This window comes from Microcebus murinus, chromosome 4 (genome assembly GCF_040939455.1).
Source record: "Microcebus murinus isolate Inina chromosome 4, M.murinus_Inina_mat1.0, whole genome shotgun sequence".
NCBI classification, from domain to species: Eukaryota; Metazoa; Chordata; class Mammalia; order Primates; family Cheirogaleidae; genus Microcebus; species Microcebus murinus.
Window position 1 is genome coordinate 94,775,985 of NC_134107.1, and position 22,983 is coordinate 94,798,967.

At 41.6% G+C, this 22,983-nt stretch overlaps 1 protein-coding gene and 1 long non-coding RNA gene across 3 annotated transcripts in view; one reads left to right on the top strand and one right to left on the bottom strand.

Annotated features, from left to right (window-relative positions):
• Positions 1 to 22,983, bottom strand: part of CADM1 (cell adhesion molecule 1) — a 721,502-nt gene that overhangs the window by 625,103 nt on the left and 73,416 nt on the right. The gene's annotated exons all lie outside the window — the stretch shown is intronic.
• LOC142870501 (uncharacterized) overlaps positions 4,037 to 22,983 on the top strand; it is a 35,062-nt gene continuing 16,115 nt past the window's right edge. For both annotated transcript variants that reach the window (XR_012918856.1, XR_012918857.1), the window contains exon 1: positions 4,037 to 4,185. This is a non-coding gene — a long non-coding RNA (uncharacterized LOC142870501). The remainder of the gene's footprint in view (positions 4,186 to 22,983) is intronic.

Below are 22,983 nucleotides of genomic sequence, written 5' to 3' on the forward strand. Positions count from 1 at the left end.
AAGTAGATCTTTAAGATAAGAAGAACTATAAGATATGAAGAGTTATATTTTATAATGATAAAAAGGTTGATTCAATATGACAGTAAAATATTGCTTCATTTGTGTGCTCTCAATAACATGGTTTTAAAATATTTAATGACAAAACCAGAAGGAAAGGTAGATTAATATACAGCCATGGTGGAGATTTTAACACAGCTTTCCCAGTAACTCACTGAAAAAGTAAACAGAAAATTAGTAAAGATATAGAAGAGTTGGTAAATATGATTAGCCAACATGACCTCACTGACAATACAGACACTATATCTAGCAACTGAGTATACTTTTAGCAAGAACATACTTTTTAAAAATAGTCATGGGAAATTTAATAAAATAGGCTACATTCTGGGATAAATGCAAATCTCAACAAATTTAAAGGACTGAGATCAGAGAGTATCCTCTCGCCATGGAAGTATTCAGTTATAAATCAATAACAAAAAAACCTATAAAATCTTCAAATGCTTGAATATTTTTATGAGTAAGCCATACACTCCTAAAAAACCCTCTTGGCTCAAAGAATAATCACAATGGAAATTAGATAATAATTTCAGCTGAATGATAATAAATATGACATATTAAATTTCTGGAATACAGGTAAAGCAGTGCTTCAAGGAACATTCGTAGCTTTAAATGCATTCATTAGAAAGCAGAATAGTTAATGTTTTATGTAAGTTTTCAATTTAATAAGAAAAAGAAAAGAAATAATTCATTTAAGAATCAGAATCAATCAAAGAATACAGATATAAAAAGAAAATCGAGAAGCCAAAGAATTGCTTAGTGAAAAATTAATAAAATTAATAAACCTATAGTAAATATTAACATGACAAAATAGAAGACACAAATGAAACTATTATCAGAAATGAAAAAGGAATATATTACATTCCTAGAAATACTAGAGATAATGCAGGGATATTAGGGATATTATTATAACAATATCAATTTTAATTTAAATGAATAAATTCCATGAAAAACACAACTTATCAAAACACAACTGAGAAGAAATAAGGAATCTAAATATTGCCATAATTATTAAAGAAATTGAATTAGTAATTGTAAACATGTACACAAAGTAACTCTCAGGCCCAGATGACTTTACTAGTGAATTCTATCAATAGTTAAGAAAGAAATATACAAAAACCACACAAGCTTTTCAAGAGAATAGAGAAAGAGGTAACACTTCCCAAGTCATTTTATGAGTAACATTTATACAGAAACCTAACAAAAACATTGCAAGAAAGGAAAATATCTCCAAAGTACATACAAACTAACATCCAAGACATTGCAAATAAAACTCATTAAATTATAAAATAATATATCATGATTAAGTAGAATTTACTCCATGAATGTAAGGTTGATTTAACATTTAAAATTAATCAATATAAATTACCCTATTTCAGAAAAAAGGAGAATATTCATGCAATCATCTCAATAATTGTAGAAAAAAATTTGATAGAATTCATTGTTCCAAAAAGGCAAGGTAGGGACATTTTTATATCATCCTATGTCTTATTAGCATTTTGTTTGTCCATGTCCTGTATTTCATTTGTGTATCTCCTGGAACAGCCATAGAAACAAAAGAATAATTTATTTACATCATGGAAAATAATTCTTTGAGGAATCAATTAAAATCTCAACAATTTTTTTTTTGGTCATGAATGGATATTTTTTTTTAAGGAAAACAATAAAAATGAGTAGGTATGTCCACCAACACACATGCATAAAACGGTTTATAGCTGTTTTATTCCTGTTCCCAAACTGGAAGCAACCAAATGCCCATCAATAGGTGAATGGAAAAATAAATAGAGGTATATTGATACAATGGAATTTAACATAGGAAATGAAAAAAGCAAACTACTGATGCATATAACCTAGGCAAATCTTATGATATAATATTGAGTTAAAGGAGTGAGGCACAAAAGACTATATACTTTTGATTCTAGTTAGGTGAAGTTTGAAACCACATAAAAGTAATGTATGTTGGTACAGGTCAAAGAGTGGTTTTGCCTAGTGGTAGAATGACAGAAGGAAAGTTAAGGAACCCTTCTAAAATGCTAGAAATGTTCCCTTTTCTGATTTGGGTTGCAGTTACATGGGTTGGATTCTTATGCACAAGGCACCTTTAAGATTTGAACATTTTATCACATGTAAATCATACTTCAATTTTTAAAAAAATTGAGCAAAGGAAGACCTGTAGCTCAACACCTTATGAAATTTTAGCTATGGCTAAGGAAAAAAAAAAAAATCCAGACCCATATGGAGAAAGGACAAGATTACCTGGAAAGAAATTAGAAAGATACTGATATCAGAGTTCTCATCAGCATTTCCGGGTGTTAAAATGCACTGGAGGAATATCCGAGGAGGAAATATCTAAATATTTCAGAATATCTGAAGTTCCAAGGGAAACATTTTGAACCTAGAATTGTAGGTTTAACCCAATCAACTGTTAGAGCAAAATACAGCTTTTTTGGACAGGCAAGATAATATGTGCTTAATGAAAATAATATCTCTACAAAATCTATCAGCAAAATAAAAAATATCCAGGAAAGAAGATATCATGTGATAAAATAAATAATGGGCTTATTCTTAGAAGTGGCAATACTATGGTTCAGAGAAGTGAAGTTAGAAAAAGGTAGCACAGGATCCTTAGACCTTCACACTTGGTTGTATTTCTTATGCTATGGGCCCAATCACCCTACTTGGTTCTACTAAAATAATATATCCACAATCATGATATTGTGAATATGACCTACTGAATTCAATTTTAGAACAGATCTGTTTAATAAAAGAATAAATAAGAGCAGAAAACAGTATGCTTACAGAACAGAATGTAATTGTTACCTTGATAACATTAAAATAATAATATAATTAACAAAACTTGGGAACTGGTGGGAGAAGAAAAAGTAGAGGGAATAGTGAGTTATTATCCTCATCTTTCATACTGGGGAGTCCATAAATGATGTCTACTTTAATAAATCAAGAATGAGATGTTTAAATATATTGTTTTGTCAGAAAAGCAGCCAGTAGAAAGAATAAAGATAGGTAAACAAAGTTGGGAGGTGAGGTAGGGGAAAGGAAGTGGGGTAGCCTAAGAGTGATAAAATTCTTATCTTTCATATTGGGGGATGGTTAATAGGTGCTGGTTAAGTGTGATAAAATAAAAAAGTGTAAGTATAGTCCTGGGTCCCTTAAGGGTGGAAATATGTTCCCAGAAATGTGTCATTAGGCGGTTTCATCGTGGGAACATCATAGGGTGTACTTGCACACACCTAGATGGCATAGCCTACTGCAGACCTAGGCTTTATGGTGTAGCCTATGGCTCCTAGGCTTCGAGTCTGCACAGCGTGGTACTGTACTGGATACCGTAGGCAATTGTAACTCAACAGTATTTGTGTATCTAAGCATATCTAAACATAGAAAAGTAGAAAAGGCACAGTAAAAATACATACATGTAGCCGTTGACTGAACTGTTATTAGCTGGCACACGACTACCGTATATTATTTAATGATATCACGGTAACCTGGGAAGGAATAATTGTTATGGCAGTATTTCCTGCAGAATTCGGGGACGGCCCATGCCAACCCCAGAGAATGGCAGAGAGAAGATCAGGGGACTTAGTGGGGGGAGCTTCAGAGCAGGGGCTTCACACACAGCCTCCAGCCCGCCAGGACCAAGCTCGAGGGGAGGGTGTTTGACAGAAAGCTCAGATAGGTTTGGAGGAGTTGTGAGAAGAGAAACAGTGCCGTTTGCGCAGGGGCAGCCCTGGAGGTGGCAGAGGAAGGTTCCCCGAGCCAGCATGGTGGGTCAGGCAGCAGCAGGGTGGAAAGGGTGGCGGGGCTGACCCAGGCCTGGGAGAGGGCCTGAGGCGACAGCCAGCATGGGGAGCACAGGCATCCGGGAGCTGGTGAGGAGGAGCCCTGGCAGGACTGTGGCCGTCTCGGCAGCTGTCAGTGGGCGTGACGTTGATGACCAACACCCAGGGGATGAGGTTCATTTGGACAGCGTGGAGTGGAGGTTGGTCACAGACTGGGGGCTCTGTGCCTACCAAGTACCATGGGAGCCCCGGCATCTCCACTCCAGGGAGAAGCGTTCCAAAGGAAGAAATTGCAGGTGATTGAGCTTGAGTCTGAAATGACCCAGCAAACCCTGAGGTGAGTTTATTAGGCATTGACAGGATTATGTTTTTTCTGTCTACAGACAAAATGGGGAACTGAAATGCAGATTAATTTGAGTGACAGGAAAAAAGTCACTATTTTTTACATAATCTAGTACATGGCTGTGAAATTCATACCCCATCATTAAAAATGATAAATTATGATTCATTGCCTCAATGGAATACTGTATGGCAGTTAAAAGAATGATATAGATCTATGGGTACTGTCATAAAAACGTTGACATTAAATTTTGAAAAAGTTGCAAAGTAGTGTGTATAATTATACCAATTATATAAAATATTAATAATTGATACCAATTATATAAAACACATGCATGTATATACATATACACATGCCTACATAAATATGTCAGTACATACATATGCATACACACATATAGTTAAAAGCTTATATATGCTATATTTTATAACATATTTATATTGCTTATACATATTTATATGTATATAATAATGTGTGTGTGTATATATATATATACATGTACAGGTGTACAAAAACAGGAGATTTTTACTTTTTAATTATAAATTTCTGTTGGGCTTTTAAAGAAACAGCTAGCAAGCATTACTTACATATACTTTTTTTTTCAATTGAGAAATGTGTGTGGCATAGAGTAGGCAGTCGATAAACTCAGTGAAGGTAGTCTTTACTGAGTTTTACTGTGTGTCAAGAGTTAGATTACTTTCACATAACCGATCCCATCTCACCCCCTCCTGCTGCTAACTGTCAGAGTCCACACCAGAACCATACCCCTTGGCCCTTGGTTGAGTCCTCTTCTCACTGCATTGGCTGCTTCAACTTGTTCTCTAAGGCTGCGGTCAGCATCCCTTGTGCTGTGGGCCAGCACTGGTCCGTGGCCTGTTAGGAACAGGGCCACACGGCAGGAGGTGAGCGGCGGGCAAGTGAGCGAAGCTTCATCTGCATTTACAGCCGCTCCCCGTCGCTCGCATCATAATCTCCGCCTCCTGCCAGATCACCTGTAGCATTAGATTCTCATAGGAGCAAGAACCCTACTGTAAACTGCGTGGTGAGGGATCTAGGCAGCACACTCCTTATGAGAATCTAATGCCCGATGATCTGAGGTGGAGCTGAGGAGGTGATGCTAGCACTAGGGAGCAACTGCAAATACAGATTATCCGCAGCTTCGAGAGGTCTGACTGCACAAAAAATGTGATGTGCTTGAGTCATCCCCGAAACATCCCCCCACCCAATGGAAAAATTGTTTTCCGTGAAACCGGTCCAAGGTGCCAAAAGTCTGGGGACTACTGCTCTAAGACACCCACAAACCCCAGATGCCAGCTCTGCTTCAGCAAAAAGGGCTCCTTTGGCGCTGGCCGACCCAGAACGGGAGCAGAAACCAGAGGATCCTCCGATCACTGAGGGGTGCAGACGGCATGCCCAGCGCAATTAGAGGCAGATTAAGACGGAAACAGCGTGGGGCCCAGGCATGGTGTGTTTTTGTCATCTTGCCTGGGATTAGTAGTAATATATCTGCCGGTGTGATGGACACATCTGCTTCCGTTTATTTTGAGCCCTGGTAAGCTCACAGGCCTGGATTAAAGCGAAATCACACTGAGTGAATGCTGCTAATTATGCTACATTTTCCCCGTGTATCTTTTCCTTCTCCATCTTCAAATTTTAATGCGAATGCAGCAAGAAGCCGTCTCTGTCCCACGTGAATTGGGAGAGACGCCTCTAATTTTTATATGCTGAAGGCGGTGGGAGGAAGATGAGGAGGCATGAACCAGAAGGGGGGACCTGGGAGATCAGGTGTACATTCTTAAAGGGGAAGAAAAGAGAAAGGAGAGAGGCTATGTGTGTTGTAGAAAAAATGTGAATTTCCAGGAACAAATCCGGGATGAATGGGTCTGGCATACTCCCTGGATATGCAATGAATAGCCACCTCCGCCAGGAACAAAGTTGAAAGCGCTTGGTATATTTCAATCCATAGTGTTCTTTCACCCCCCAGAGGAGCAGGCTTTTCCTGTCTTTTGCCCTCATTTCTAAGCGGCAGCAGGCTCTAGGCCTCACTCCTGGCCTCCCAGCCTCCTCAGTGCCCTGCCACCCTCAACCAGCAACCTCAGGTGCAAAGCGACTTTGCTGTCTTGTGAGCTCCTCTTCAGGTCGAGCTACGGACAGGTGGATCCGTTACAGGTGCATCGTCTCATTTCTGACGCCAGGGGCTCCACAGGCTCATCCACCTAATTTCTCCCTAGACGGTCCCTTAGTGGGGACTCTGGTCAAAGGAGCTTCAGGATAGCTGCACAAAGTCTGCCTCTCGCTGCCTCTGCAGCCCCCTGGATCCCATCCTAGAGACTCTGCCTTTCCTTGGTTTCAGCCGAGCAGCTATTTATCAAAGTCATGGCTTCAGGCACTTTGTGTTGGTTTAGACAAGATCTTGGGAGTTGCCCTCTCTCCCCCCTGGCTGGGTTTTCCTAGTCAGACCATGCGCTCCTTTCCGCTGTCCTTGTGTGTTTAACAATCTGCACCAATTCATCCTGCTGGTTCCTCTTTGGTGTCTCATGTCTTTCCACTTCCTTTTTCTCTAAACACATTCAGGACAGCAACATCTCTGTTAACCAAGAAGAAACATTACAAAAATATTTCTTCTTTTGAAACGTTCTAGCCACATGTGGAAATAATAAACGAGGTCTAAGAACAAATGCCAAAACACTGGGTCAAGGGGATTAAGGTAGGCACGATCTTTAAAAGCAAAATAAAATGAAGCTGAAAGTCCTCCTGGTGTCGCGGGACAGAGGGAAGGAGTGGCAGGGATTAGGTACAGGTTAGGAGACTTGGAGGACAAGGCAGAACTGAGCTCAAACCAAAACGGGTGTGAGGGGTGTCAGGAGGGCAGGACCACGGCCGATGTTTCTCAGCTGTCAGGCAGGCTCTGGGATTCAGTTTCTTTTACCCTTTACGTGGATTGGGACTTGAACACCCTCAGATGTTGCTTGCTTTTCCCCTGGCCCAATCTAGGAGAGCAGGGGCCACTTAGTGGGGACAGCCCCTCTGAATACACTCCATCTCCAGCAAAGGAAAAGGCGCTTGCAAAAGGCTACATCAGATTCACCTTCAGAACCAGCAGAATCTGGCTCATGTGATTTTAAGCTCCCCTTCTCTGCCCCCAGAGCTCTCCACCTTCTTGCTGATGTCTCAAATTCTTTAAACAAGGGGAAAAGTCTTTCATGCCACAATTAGGAATAAAAGGCATAAAATGCAAACGGCTGGCTGAGCTCCAGTTGGAGAATAATCAATTGGTCCTTGGAATATAAATTACTGATATCAGATTCTTTCCTGGTATGGTAGAGGAAGGGGGGGTTAAAAGAGTTGACACTTTCCGAAATGGGGGTTGCCAAGGAGATGGGAGCAGAGGAGGGGCAGTCCCCTCCAGGTGTACAACACCTTGAGGTTTGATGAGGGTGTGGGTATGTGTGAATGCTTTGTGTCACTTACTGCTCACAACTCTGGGAGGCAAGCATTTGGGTTCTCCCTGTTGTGCCTAAAAGGAAACTGAGGCTCAGAGCTGTTAAGTAACTATTTCCAGGACCAGTGACTACTAAACTACTGATGTTTAGCTTGAACGGGCACCTGTGGTTCTGCCTGCAGGCCCAGGGAGCATTAAAATACACCAAAGTTCCCAAGAAAAACTGGAGACAAAAGAAATAACCTACAAACTTTTTACAATTTTGCCTTGGCTGAAGCTTGTTTACCTTCAAATAGGGGAGGACACATGAATCTGTGCATGGAGTCATTTTGGTATGTAACTGCCGAGGCAGGTAGCCTGCTTTGCATGATATATGAAGACTTAGAAAAAAAAAAAAAAAGGAAGTTGAGTGTTGACTTTGTAAAACAGAAGTTTCATTTTTGTGAATTCGTTATTTGAGATGTTCCCATATTTTCATTAATTTATCCTTTCCTCACAAAGTCCCACTGACCTTCCCTGCCAATCTACCAAGGTAGCCCAGGGCTTAAACTATTTCTAGTTCAGTATGAACACTTATGCTTATTTTTCTTTAAAAACAATTTGAATTGAAGTATAGCACTCATATAGAAATACGCACAAAAATGAAACTATACGGCTCCATAATTTATCACAAAACAAATGCCTGTGAAGCCATCACTCAGATTGGGAAGTGAAACCTCTCCAGGACCCTGGAAGCCCTCTTCTCGTCCCCACTTCCCCACCACAAGACATCACTACTCTCTCTTTCCTTCCCAAACCTTACTTCTATCTGACTTCAGGTTATAGATTAGTATTGCCTATTTTGAACTTCATATATATATATGGACTCGTATGTGATTTTGTGTTTGACTTATTTTGATCAATGTTATATACAAGAGGGTCACTCATTATTGCATGCAGCTGTAGTTTATTATTGCTATATAGCGTACGTGCCATTGCACAGATATACTCCATTCAATTGTCTGGTCTACTGTTGGAATTTGGATTGCTTCCAGTTTGGGGCTATTATGATTAATGTTACTATGAAAATTCTGGTACATGTCTTTTGTTGCATATGTGCATATTCTACTGGATTTATAGTTGAGATTCGAACTGCTGAGTCATAGAATATATGTAAGTTTGTTTAGTAGATAATATCAAGCTGTTTTCCAAGTAATTGTACCAAAGTACAGTCCCACCAACAATGTATAAGTGTTTCAGTAGCTGCATGACTCTGCCAACACTTGTTATTGCCAATCTTGTTCATTTTAATTACTCTGGTAGATGTGTAGTAGTGTTTCATTGTGATTTTAGTTTCTATTTCCTTGATTACTAATAAAGTTGATCATTTTCATATGTTTATTAGCCATTGAATTATCTTTAGAAGTACCTTTCTCATCCATTTTTCCATTGAATTGTATTTTTATTGGCTTCTAAGGGCTCTTTATGTATTTCAGATTGAGTCTTTGTCACTTTATATGGATGAGAAATAACTTCTCTGACTCTGTGCATGTTTTTTTCCTCCACGTGGTGTTTTTTGATGAGAAATTCCGAATTTTAGTGTAGTCCAATTTATCAATCCTTTCTTTCATGGTTAGTGCCTTTGTGTCCTTTTAAAGAATTTTTGTTTTTCTCCCAAGTCCATAGAGATAATATTCTATATTTTTAAAAAGCAGATTTATGCAGTTGTCTTTCACTTTTAGATATACAAGCCACCTGAAATTAATTTTTGTATGTGCTGTGGTGTAAAGGTCAAGTTGTGGCTTTTTTGTACAAATATCCAAATGTTCCGACATCATTTATAGACACCATTGTCCTGTTTTCACCATTCTGCAGTGTCAAAACCCAGTGCTCACAGGTGCATTTTCTAGACTCTCTTCTGTTCCATTGCTCTATTGGATTATCTTTGTGCTAATGTTGCACCGTCTTAATTATTAATGCTGAATGGTTTGTCCTTCTACTTTTTTGTTCTTCTTTAAAAAGTGTATTGGCTTCTTGACCCTTTACACTTTTGTGTAAATTTTAGAATAAGATTTTCAATTTCAAAAAGAAAACAAGAAAGAAAAATGTACTGACATTTGGATTGAGATTGAAGTGAACATACAGCTAAACTTGGGATAATTGATGCTTTTGCAATGTTTAGTTTTTCATAATTGAAAATTATATATATCCCAATGAATTTAGATTTTTTCCCAGTAATGTTTTGTAAGGTTTGTGTGTGTGTGTGTGTGTGTGTGCATATTTGTGCAAAATTTTTCATACCTTTTATCATATTTATTTTTAGGTATTTTATATTTGCTGATGCTGTTACGAATTGGTTATAATAACCCAAAGAATAATTTATTTTCTAACTCTTTTTAAAATATTATACAGGCATATACTTGATTTTTGTGTGCCAAGTTTGTATCCAGTAACCTTGCTAAATAATTTTTAAAATTGTGATTATTTATCTGGATATCATTTTGAATTTTCTACACACAAATTAATTTACAAATATTGACAGCGTTAGTTATTTCTTTATAATAGTTATTCTTTCTTTTCTTATTGCACTGGCTATTATTTCTAGTACATTTTTTAAACAGAGGTGCATTCTTGTCTTGTTTCCTTCAAAGACTTCAAAGGGAAAGCTTTTACTATTTCTCATGAAGAATGTTATTTCCTGCTTTTTATAGTCACCTTTTTCTGACAAAATAATTCCCTTCTATTTCTATTTTGCTTGGAGCTTTTACTTTGAGTAGGTATTGGATTTTATTGTTTTTCTTGATTCAATTGAGAGGATCATATTAATTTTCTTCTTTATTCTGTTAATATTGTGGATTACATTATTTTGAAATATTAAGCCAACCTGCATTTTGGTAATAAACTTTTCTTAGTCTTGATGATATGTCTTTATATACTTCTGAATTCCATGTGATGATATCATGTTTAGGATTTTTGTATCTAGGTTTGTGAGTAACATTAATTTACGATTTTCCTTTTGTTTTGGTCATTTTAGCATTAAAATTAATTGGAGAGTGTTCCTTCTTTTTAAATTAATTGGAGAGTGTTCCCTCTTTTTAAAGTCTCTGGAAAAGTTTTTGTAAAATTTTTGCTATCTCTTTCCTAAATTTAGTAGATTTCACTACAGGTGCCATCTAGACTTGCAGTGTGTGTGTGTGTGTGTGTGTGTGTGTGTGAGAGAGAGAGAGAGAGAGAGAGAGAGAGAGAGAGAGAGAGAGAGAACATAAGAACATTTTTAACTATAGAATTGATTTCTCCATTATATGTAGGACTATTTGAATTTTTTCTTTCTTCTCATGTCAGTTTTGGTAAATTGTGTTTACTAAGGGCTATTCTATTAAACCTACAGTGTCAAATGTATTGGTATGAAGTTGTTTATAAGAGCTTCATTGTGTTTGTTTGTTTGTTTAGTTCTGTAGGATTTATTGTAATATTACCTTTCCATTCCTAATATCAGATACTTGTACTCAATCAGAAGTTAATTTTTTTTCAGATCCTGGGACTTAATAGAGATGCTGGTGTAGCTGCCTTTTACTGTCTGTTATTATTCCTAGCACCTAGTTCTGACCGCCTGACATCCTCTTTAGACACTAACTTCAGGCTAGGAAAGACAGAGGGAGTCTCCCTGCATATTTCTGCTATCATCATTAGTCCCTTATTTCTGCAATCCTATTTTGGTTTATTCTTGGACTATCATTTATATTTTTTACCTTTTTATTGAAGTATAATATGCATGCACATGTAACATATCATACAGCTCAATGAATTGTTGGAAACACACCTGTATAACCAGTGTATGCATTAAGAAATAAAATGCTGCTAGGACCCCAGAGCCTTCTTCATGCTCCCTTCCACTAGGTTATTAAGTTTGAAAGGTCTGATTTCCTTAAGACCTAAGTTTGAAACTTAATATCTGTGAAGTTTCACTTTGACACTTCTTGTTTTATTTTTATTGTAAAGGTACATCCTCATTCTTTCAAACACATGCTTTGACTTGTGATTATCTTTCACATTTTTGTAGAACAATTTGGTTACAACCATAGATAAGTCAAAAATTCGTATTATTTGTAAATATGAGTTCCACTGTCAAACCAATACAACACAGCTCAAAATACCAACAAAGCGTTTGGAAAGCATGTGGCTAATGAACACACAGTATGTCCATGGTTTAAAAAGGTCTGTAACGGTAATTTTAAGCTTAAAAATGAGCCACGTGGACAACCTTGGACCAACACAGATAACGATAAACTAAAAACTGTAGTGGAAACAAATCCATCTCAACCTACACATGAGTTAACAACAAGGTTTGATGTTACTATTCCAGCAATACTAGGCCACTTAAAACAAATCGACAAGGTAAAAAAGCTGGATAGATGGGTACTACATGAGTTAAACAAATGTCAAAAGAAAAATCCTTCTGAAGCTTGCCTTTCTTTGCTGTCACGACATAAAGGTGAACCATTTTACACTATTGTTACGTGTGATAAAAAATAGATTCTTTTTCACAATCACAAGCATTCAGCACAATGACTGGATAAAGATAAAGGGCTGAAACATAGTCCCAAACCAAATATTTATCAAAAAAATGTAACAGTGTCTATATGGTGGTCCAGTGCTGTTATCCACTACAGATTCATAAAACCTAGTCAATAGATGACAGCAGATGGCTACTACAACCCATTGGACGAAATGATGAGGATGCTTGCGATTTAATAGCCGAGATTGGTCAATAGAGACAGGCCAATCCTCTTGCAATACAACACTCAACCACATGTTGCACAAACAACGCTGCTCAAACTACAGAGGCTGGACTTGGAAACTCTCTGTCACCCACCGTATACACCAGACCTTGCACCAACTGACTACCACTTCTTCCAGACTTTGGACCACTTCTTGCAAGGAAAAATAGTCAATTCTCAACAAGCTGTGGAACAACGCCTTTCCCGATCTCATTGCCACTCGCTCTCCAGGCTTCTTTGCTGCTGGCATAAACAAGCAGCCGTTAAGATGGCAAAACCGTGTTGATAATTTATACACATACTTTGAATAATTGTACTGCTTGTTGTTTGAGATATGATAAACTAAGCTTTTGATTAAAAATCAGACATCTCATATTTAATGACCTAATAGTTATACCTCCCACAAAGGTAACCACCATTCAGATTTCAAACAGCATAGAACAGCTTTGTCTTCACATAAATGTCTCTCTTCTTTCACTCAAAATTCTGTCTTTGAGAATCATTGCTGCTGTTGCATATAGTTAGTAGAATGCTAATTCTCATTGCTGTATAAGATTGCATTGTGTTAATGTATTGTAATTTATTTATCTATTCTAGTATTGATAAGCATTGGAATCATTTCCTGTTGGATATGATTACAAATAGTTCTATTACAAACACTCTCATGTCTATCTTTTGGTGAACACATGTATGCATTTCTCTATCTACAGATATATATTAATAGTTAGGAATGGAATTGCTAGGTCATAGTGTTTGCTTATGTTCATCAACAGTATAAATGAACTATACTAAAAGATGTTTTACAAAATGATTCTATTAAATTATAGTCCTTACAAACGATGTATAGGAGTTCCATTTGTTCCACATCCTGCCAACACAAATGTTGTCCACCCTTTTCATTTTATCATTTGGCTTCATGTGTAGTGGCACTGCCTTGTGATTTTACACAGCATGTCCCTGATGTCTGATGAAGTGGGAGATCTTTTCCTATGTTTATTGGTTACTTGGGTATCCTTTTCTGTGATTGCTCAAGTCTTTCGCCCATTTTTTCCTACAGTGTTAATATTTACTTTTTGTCATTATCAAATTAATGTATGTTCATGATAGATTTCAAAAGCACAGAAAAGTATACAAGCCGGGCGCGGTGGCTCACGCCTGTAATCCTAGCACTCTGGGAGGCTGAGGCGGGCGGATTGCTCGAGGTCAGGAGTTTGAAACCAGCCTGAGCAAGAGCGAGACCCCCGTCTCTACTATAAATAGAAAGAAATTAATTGGCCAACTAATATATATATAAAACTAGCTGGGCATGGTGGCACATGCCTGTAGTCCCAGCTACTTGGGAGGCTGAGGCAGTAGGATTGCTTGAGCCCAGGAGTTTGAGGTTGCTGTGAGCTAGGCTGACGCCACGGCACTCACTCTAGCCTGGGCAACAAGCGAGACTCTGTCTCAAAAAAAAAAGAAAAAGAAAAGTATACAAAAATAAAAATCACCCATGATTAATATTTAAATTACTAGACCATTTATAATTCTATCACATTATATCATATAATATGGTAGTAATAGCAGTAAGGTAGTTATAAAACAATATAGTAGTTATGTTTAAACTGTCATAAACTATTACATTGTTTTATTTAGGGTTTCTCAAAATGCACAAATTGGAAATGAAGGGAAGTCCTTTCTCCTTTCAAACTTAAAGTGAGTGGAGGACATTAGCCCCTTAATCTCATTGGATGACAGGGACCCCTCTCGCTGGCCCTGGGGCCACGCCTGTTCACGGAATGTGGTATATGTATACCATGGAGTACTATTCAGCTATGCGAAACAACCGTGATATAGCACCTCTTGTATTTTCCTGGATAGAGCTGGAACCCATTCTATTAAGTGGGGTATCCCAAGAATGGAAAAATAAGCACCACATGTACTCACCAGCAAATTGGTATTAAGTGAGCAACACATAAGTGGACACATAGGAATAACATCTATTGGGTGTCGGGCAGGTGTGTGTGGGGGAATGTGTCTATACATACATAATGAGTGTGATTCATACCAGCTGGAGGATGGACACGCTTGAAGCTCTGACTCAAGGGGGGAGGGGGGCAAGGGAAATATACGTAACCTTAACATTTGTACCCCCATAATATGCTGGAAAAAATAAAAAAAGGAAAAAAAAAAGAAGGCGGCGGCAAGCTGGGGATCATTTGCACAAGGTTTGTTTCTTCTCTAGGTTAATGGCATCATCACTCTCCTACTTTCTGGAACCAGACACCCAAGTCAACTCCTACTCCTTTATTTTGCAAAAACTAAATTTCACCAAGTCCAAAAACCTTTCCTTCCCCACTGCCAGTTGCCTAATTCGGGCCTGATCTGTCTTCTGAATTATTATTTCCAGCCCTCTTGACTGATGTTCTCGCCTCTGTTCTTATCTTACCTGCTCCTCCCAGTGCAGTCCAGTCCATTCCTCACACCCCAGGCAGCCTTTCTAAAAAGCACATCTAGCTGTGTCACTTCCCTGCTCACAACATCTCAGGGGCTTCCCAGTGCCCTGGGATGAGGTCCAGAGCCCTCAAGTAGTTTGCATGGTCTCTCCCGCCCTGGCCCCTGCCTCCGCTAGCCTCATCTCCTGCTCCTGACCTCTGTGCTGCAGAGCCTTTGTTCACAGTCTCTCTGCTTAACATGTCCTCACCTTGCTTCTCTGCTGGCGAAATCCTGTGCACATTTCAAAGGCCTAGTTCAAGTGCCATCCTGAGCTCCTAGACAGAATTAGTCTGCTCTCTCCCAGTGTGTTGTACAAATCACCTAGCCCACTGAATTGCCATTGCTTCTTTGTTTGCCACACAACGCATTGCTCAAATCTTTATCTCTTGCATCCCGAGCACTTAGCACAAATTTAGGCATATAATAGGTGTTTAATAAATATGGAAAGAATGTCTAAAGGAATTAACAAAAGGTAAAAAGAAAAAGAAAGTAAGATTTGTTAAGAACTTGCTATGCACCAGGCACTTTACCTAGGTTGTCTCTTTTATTTATTTTATTTTATTAATTTTTTTATTGAGACACAGTCTTGCTGTGTCTGGATAGAGTGCAGTGATGTCATCATAGTTCAGTGCAACCTCAAACTCCTGACCTCAAGTGATCCTCCTGCCTCAGCCTCCCAAGTAGCTGGGACTATAGGTGCGTGCTACCACGCCTGGCTAATTTCTCTATTTTTAGTAGAGACGGGGTCTCATTCTTGCTCAGGCTGGTCTCAAGCTCCCGGCCTCAAGTGATCCTCCTACCTTGGCCTCCCAGAGTGCTAGGATTACGGGTGTGAGCCACCAGGCTAGCCTGTTACTTCTTTTTAAACTTCCCAACAGTCTCATGAATTAAGTGGCATACTTACTATTCCCGTTTTTGTGAATGAGGAAATTAAGGCACAGAGAAATTTAATAATTTGCTTAAGGACACACAGCTAATAAGTGGCAGTGCCAGGATATAGATCTAAGTCTGGAGATAAACTGGGCTGCTTATCACTAAACAGCCTACCCACAGATTGTTGTAATAATGACAATGGTAAAGTCACTAGGATGACTGTAATGGTAAAACGGTCACAGCACTTGTCATTTCTGCTTCACTGGCCAGTTCACAAAGCACTTTTCCATCCACTGTGGTTACTTGAGTCTCATCACAAACATGGAGTTGCCAGAATGATCCCCCACCTCGAACTGATTAAGGAAATGAAGTTTGAGGATTAAAGAGCCTTGCCTAAGGTCCCAGGCTTAGTAAGCAGCACAGCTGTGACTCAAATCCAGGTCTTCCAGCCCTCAGTCCAGCAGAGGGATGGAGAGCAGACTGGGTCCCAAGGGAAGAAGTGCTTTGAAATAATAAGCTGGCTGCTGACTCCGGCTGGCATCCTCTGCGTCCCCCTCGCAAGACCTACTGGAGCCATAGCAGCTTCTAGGAGGTGGAAAGAAATTATAAGCTGAAGGTTTCCATCATTTCTGGAGGGTGAGAATTCTCTGTGTAACAGCCATAGTTTGCCTTGGCAGGAAACACACACACACACACACACACACACACACACACACACACACACACACTTTAAAAAATAAAATGGAGAAAAACTAGTATATATAAACATTTTACAAAGCTCGGTGGAGCCCAGACCAACACAGGAAACAAAAAGCTCTCTCGGGCAGCTGCCCGGTGCCAGCCACCCCCAGGTAACCCCCTGTAGGCACTGCCCACCGGGCCTGTGCGGGGAATCTCCAATCTCAGTGCAGAAAAGGATAAAACAACACGAATTCTCTGGGAGCCTCATTATTCAAACAGTTCCAGAGGCAGTGAGAGGACAGCGGTGACTTTGGGAGAAGCACAATCTTATCTCCAGGGTGAATAGGACCATTTGTTGTTTATGTCCAGGAAAGCAGGGCAGCACAAAAAGGACAGGAGAACTCGCAGGAGAAGGGCGCCAGAAGCCAGCAGCTGATCTAAAAATCCTCCGCAGAAACAATGGCTCCTCCCGGGATGAGCTGCAGACCCTTCTGAAAACAAAAGCTCTCGCTGAGGAAATTGGTCTTTTGTGGTTCTGGCAAGAAGCAGCCCAGATAAAGCCAGCCTGGCCTGACCCTCTCCCCTCCTGCAGAGGAGACGGGGAACTAGTCGGGAAGTGGGGGAAGTCTGGGGGACACTGATCCTCCAGTTCCCCTGGGGGTCCCGCAGAGGCCACCCCACTCTTCTTCTCCTAGGGAGGCTCCAGGATGTCCCAGTGTCCAGCCTCTGTGTCCCCTTTCAGTGTTGCCCTGTGGTCTGTGGTCTGTCCCTCTCCTGTTCCAGCCAAAACCAAAAGCTGCTATTGGGCTCTGAAGTTTTTCTGACAATGTTTGAACTTGGGCTAAAAATAAAAACTGGCCCGGGACTTTGAAGCGGGCCCAAGCCTTGTCCTTCCTTACTCTTGAACTGGTTTGGCCCTTCTCACCCTGCCAGCAAAAGCCCGCAGATTTCAGGGAGTGCGCAGCTAGACAGGGCGTGGGCTGCCAGCCAGCGGCTGCCCCTCCTGCCAGATCGCCACGGGGCCCTGAGACGGCCCCGAGTCCCCCCTCATTCCCTGGGACCTGCACCGGGGATGCAGTTGAAGCTGAGTTTGCAGAGAGTTGTTTTATTTGGCAGCTTCCAGATTTGTATTTAGGAGGGACTTGGGAGAGGTAATTTGGTTGGAAAAGGGTCCTAAGGGGGACGCTGTCTTGAGAACATGTTTGCATAGCGAGGGAGTGGTTTTGTTCAGATAGCAGGTTTTATTGGAGTGGTCTGCAGGGGAGAACTGATGGAGGTTGCTGGCTGTTGGGAGGGTAGAGGTAGGAGAGCCGTTCTAAACCACTCCTCTGCAGTTGTTTCTGTTAATGAACATGTCAGTGGTGGGGAAGAGGGACCACATTCAGGAGCAGAGCCGAATTATTAATAACTCTACCCACAGTGCAGGGGCTGGGGGTGGGTGGGGGGGAAGCCAGGCTAATTTCAAAGCTTTCCCCGGGAAGAGCTCAAGCTCCTACAGCACGAGATACCTGAGGTCAGCCTTGGAGAAGGGAAATGGGACCGTTTCTTGGAAGAGCTGCTGAGGACCCCTCTTTGCACCAGTGACCCGGGAGAGGAAGCCACTGCATCTCTACACACATGTTCTTCCCGTGCATAAGCAAGACAGTGACCAGGCTTGATCGATCAGTGTTTGTTAATAATAATAACCAACCCACATCTTATTCTTCAGCACTAACCAAATACATCCATATACCTTATTTTATACGGCTCTCCCAGCAAGAATGTGAGGCATTAATGACATTAATAAAATCTATCTTTTAGTGAGTACCTACTATGTGCCAAAATGCTCAGTGCTCCACACACAGGGATTTTTAGCACAGAGGTCTATAAATCCCCCACAGAGGTCGAATGAACTTCATCAGCTGTTGAAATTCCAGAAACGATTTGGCATGTAAGCATGAGTGAGCTTGTTCCTGGAGTGAAAGGCTGTGACTTCTATCCAGTTCTTAAAGGCGTAGTGTAGGAACTATGAAATGTTAAAAACCACAGCTTTAAAAGTAGGATTTCAGGTCCTGTACTGTTTTGATACCGGTGTCATTCACCACTCCAGCAGGTTTAGACAAAACGTTGCACCTTGAGAAGGCCTCCCTTGATGAAATCATGAAATTCTACAGGACTCTTCTAAAACTATGTCCCCCCTCCTTCACCAGATTATAAGCTCTTTGAAGACAGGCATTCTGTCTTATTCACAATTTTATCTCTAATGGAGGCTCTAGCACTTAGCTCCACAAAATTTTGCTGCATGAATGCATGCACCGTTAAACTATAAGGCCCTCTTTTTTGTTTGTTCGTTTTATTTTTATTTATTTTTATGTATTTTTTCCAGCATAGTGTGGGGGTACAAATGTTAAGGTTATGTAAACTGGCCCTGTTTAAGTATTGCATGTATGAGAGAGAGTGTGCGTATGAGTGGGGAAGATGTGGCGGTGGGCAGGTGCGTGCATGGAGAGACTCAGGGCCCATTTGCAGGGAGGCAGAGGCAGCAGAGTGTCGGGCGTGGAGCCAAGAGAAGCCATGTCCTCGCATCCTGGTGCCACTCAGAGTTGGCTCTGGACCGGAACATCTCCTGCATGCCTCTCCCTGCCAGCACCCCTGTGCCTTCCCTTTCCATGGCATCTATTAATGATAAAAGTCCCCATGGCTTATAATTACCACTTTGACAAGTTCAGGAGTTCTCTGTTAATTATTATAATTAGCTTTCACTCAGTGAGGCTTCAGGAGTTTAACAGCAATATTAACAACAGGAGGACGATGATCAGGAATTGACTACAAAGAATTGACAGAAAAGACTTCCTTCTGCTGTCAGGAAACTTATTAATGAAGGCGAAACCTGCACAGTGGCTCCCCTCTGTCTGCCTTAACTCAGCAATTGGTTTCAAATTTGCCTGTGGGAGTCGAAAACAACTGTTGTGGCCGGTGCTTGCAAACCCCCAAGTTTAAAATCAACCGGGGAAGAAAGCAGCAGCCACTAAAGGGACAGCTGTGGGCCCTCCTTGACCGGAAATTGAGCAGAGGCAGCAGCCAGGGAAGAGAGCAGGAACTGGAGCTGCCAGCCGTGGCCCCAGACCTGGTTTTTAGGGAGTGCAGGCAAACACAAAGGAGCAAGAAAGAGGCATGGGAGGCCTGGGCCGTCATCAGAACAGCCAATGTATACAGACACTGCAAAGCAGATTGCAACTTTTTTCTGCTGTCTCTCAATGCCGTCCATTCCAGCTGTTGTTTCCCACGTTGTGGCCGTAGTATCTGTAACCCAAACACTGCTGGACTTAGCTGAACTCCTGGCCTCCATTCCAATTTCCAGCTCTACTCCAAACGCACAGGCCTGCCAGGTCACCCTCCCTGAAGGACAGCTCTGATGACCTCATTCCTCATCTCCAAAGCCTTCGATGGCTCCCCATTGCTTATCACAAAGAGTCCAGAGACCTCACTTTGGCACCCGAGTCTGCTCATCATGGGCCTCAGCCTGTCTTTCCAATACTGTCTTCAGCTAATCATTCTTGTAATCGACCACTCTGGTGACAAACATGCACTGAGTGTCCACTAAATGCCCGGCATTGCTTCAGATGCTACAGCATCAGCCATCAAGAAGACAGACGAGTACCCTGCCTTCAAGGGCCTTTAACTCTAGTGGAGGAAGTCAGAAAATAAACCTATTGATTAATACATAATATCCTCATCCACCGTCATCATCACCCCAGACAAGCCAAAGGCACAGAGAAGGATGGGCAAGGGTTTCCAGGACAAGGACTGCGTGATGTGGACCCAGTCTCCTGAATACCATTACAGCCAGAAGGAAATAGCAAGTGCAGCATCTCTTGTGGGGACAGATTGACACGTGAGGCACAGAGGGGAGGTGGCAAGTGTGAACGAGGTCAAAGTGGTGTGGGTCAGAGAGGTTGTCAGGTACAGATCGTGGAGGTGCACTGGAAAAGAAGAATTAGGTGACTACGTTCTGAACTCCTCCTTCCCTCAACTCTGCCAGCAGGGCTTGTGTCCCCCAGGCAGTAGGTTGGGGTTGTTCTATGGAGAAGTCAATCACAGAAAAAAGACCTGCAGACATTGACACTGGAGAATCCTCGTGGACGTGGCTGGACCCTGCCCAAGGCTAATGGGGCCCAACAGTTGGCAAAGTCTTACCAGGAAGGTTCCAATCATATTTTTATCCCTTATGGTGAAGGACCACCAAGGACCACTGGACATTTAGGACAACCATGAAAGCAGTACCCAAACAATCATGGGAAAAAAAAAATTCAGAGGAAAAGAAAACAACAAAGGAAGCAGGAAAAAAACATATGAAACAAACATCCTTATAAAATCTGTAGAGAGAAACAAGAACAGGATGTTATTACTTGTTTTTTAAGGAAAATGAGAAAATAAGAAGGAGCTCTTGGAAGTTAAAACTATAGGGACCAATATTTTTTTAAGAAATCAATAGAAGATTTGTGAAATAAGATGTGACTCTCCCAGAAAGTGAAAGGAAATGGAAAAAAAAAAAACCTGATGGGACATTGAAGGGAAAGGACAAACACATTACCATTTTTCTGAATCATTAGAATAATATGAGATGGTTGTAATATGAGATATTAAAATAATAGTATGAGATATCTATAATTTTTCCTGTTTTACCAAGGAAGAAACTGAGGCTCCAGGGTGCTTAAGTAATCTTCCCAAGATCATGCACGGCGAAATCGCAGAGCCAGAAGTGGACCTGACATCTGTAGGACTCCAAAGCCATGTTGTTTCTGCTCAGCTGTGCCCTGCTCAGAGCAGGCTTGGTAGCTTTGCAGGAAGACGTCAAGTGGGAGAGAGCTGAGGATGCAGGTTTATTTAAGGGAATCATATATTCTCATCTTCACGGCACATGAGTAACTCTAAGGCACACGCTTTCCATCTCCAAAAGCTTTTAGTGATCATATAGAAGAGAGAAGTCACATGCATGTTCTGTACAGAGCTTCAGTATAGGAATCTTTCCTCTCCTCATCTGGAACTGGCCTGAAATCCCAGTAATTCTTTGTAGTGGGATTTTATTTGATAAAGTTATAAGCATTCAAAACATAAAGTTGTCCTTTTATCAGACTTACCGGGGCATTTTTTTAAAGTGGCAATGGGATGGAGGAGACGGGTGTACATCAGACCCTTCATCCAGGTGGATTAAGCCATGACATATATTTCAAGGCAGGGGAAAATGTAGTGTCAGAGGAAACATAACCAATAACAACTGGGACTGGCAGCGCTTCTGATTAATGGGCCTCATCTCAGCCTCTGTGCACGGACGGCAGAAGGAGAAGAGACCCCCAGCAGACTTGGTTCTTGTCCCCTGGGAGGGAGGAGCAGAGAAGAGAAAGATTTGGAGACAGTGACTTCCTGTTGACCACACGAGGCTTGGTGGAATCTATGTGAGCTTCTACAGCCTACAAAGTTTTCCCTCCCTCTTCCCTCCCTTCCTCCCAGGAGACAGAAGACAGAGGTCAATGCTATCACTTTGATTATTGATAAGGGTTAGTTTGAGGACGTGGCTTAAATAGGAGACGGCAGTGGGCTTCCGGCTACCACCAGAACCAGAGAGGCTTGGACACGGGTGTGAGGCAGAGCTGGGTGACTGACTGCGTTAGCCCTTCCCTGTCAGCTCCCAGGGCAGAGCCGTTCCTGCTGAGCTCACGCCAAGGCTGAAAGCAGGCAGAGCCCTGGGTCTCTGCAGGCAAGGCAAGCCCGTGGGTGGACGAAAGGAGGAGGGAGGGGCCGAGCTCCACAGAGCTGGTTCCTCCTCTAAAATCACTTCGCACTGTGTCACTAACCCTCTCTGGAGAAGACTGGGTGAAAACGGAGAGGGGCCAGGTGTGCTCTGCTATCGCGCACACCTCCACACATGGGGAAGGGTGCACTGGGGGTGCAGACTATGCTCCCCTTATGTCGCCAGCAAACACCGGCAGGCAGGAGGTTTCACGCTTGTGGAGCACGGGGTGGGGGCAGGGGAGGATCCCTTTGCAGAGTGGATGTGCAAGAGCGATGCTGTGTGTTAGTTTGCCTTTTGCCCCTTCCTAGGGTTTATTTTGATAAACATTTGGGAAGTCTAAAGTGATTCATGTCTAGGTTTTCCTACTAGTAGCTGGGATCTTGTGGTCTGGTGACATCACTGTGCCAACCCAGCCGCGTACTTCATCTTCTTGGCTTGCAGCTGGTCTGCGGGCCAGGCATGACACCCACTGCCTACTCACTTTCCAGGGCTGTTGTAGGGATCAAAACGTAGCACTGCTGTGGAAAAACAATCACAAGCACTAAATATTGCAGAGGACTGTCCCAGTGGTGTCGATACGGCAACTATTCTACCCTACAGACCATCCCTTCCCTTCCCGTAGCCTTTCACTGATGCCTGTCCCCACAGGGCACCTCCAAGTCTCTGATACATGGAGATGCTCAGAGAGGGCCCTCCGTGGTCAGAATCCTGCTCTCCTGTGTTTTCTTATCCCTGCTTCTGTCTGTGCCTTTGGTAACAGGGAGCAACCTGTCCAGCTACAACCAAAAGAAAGA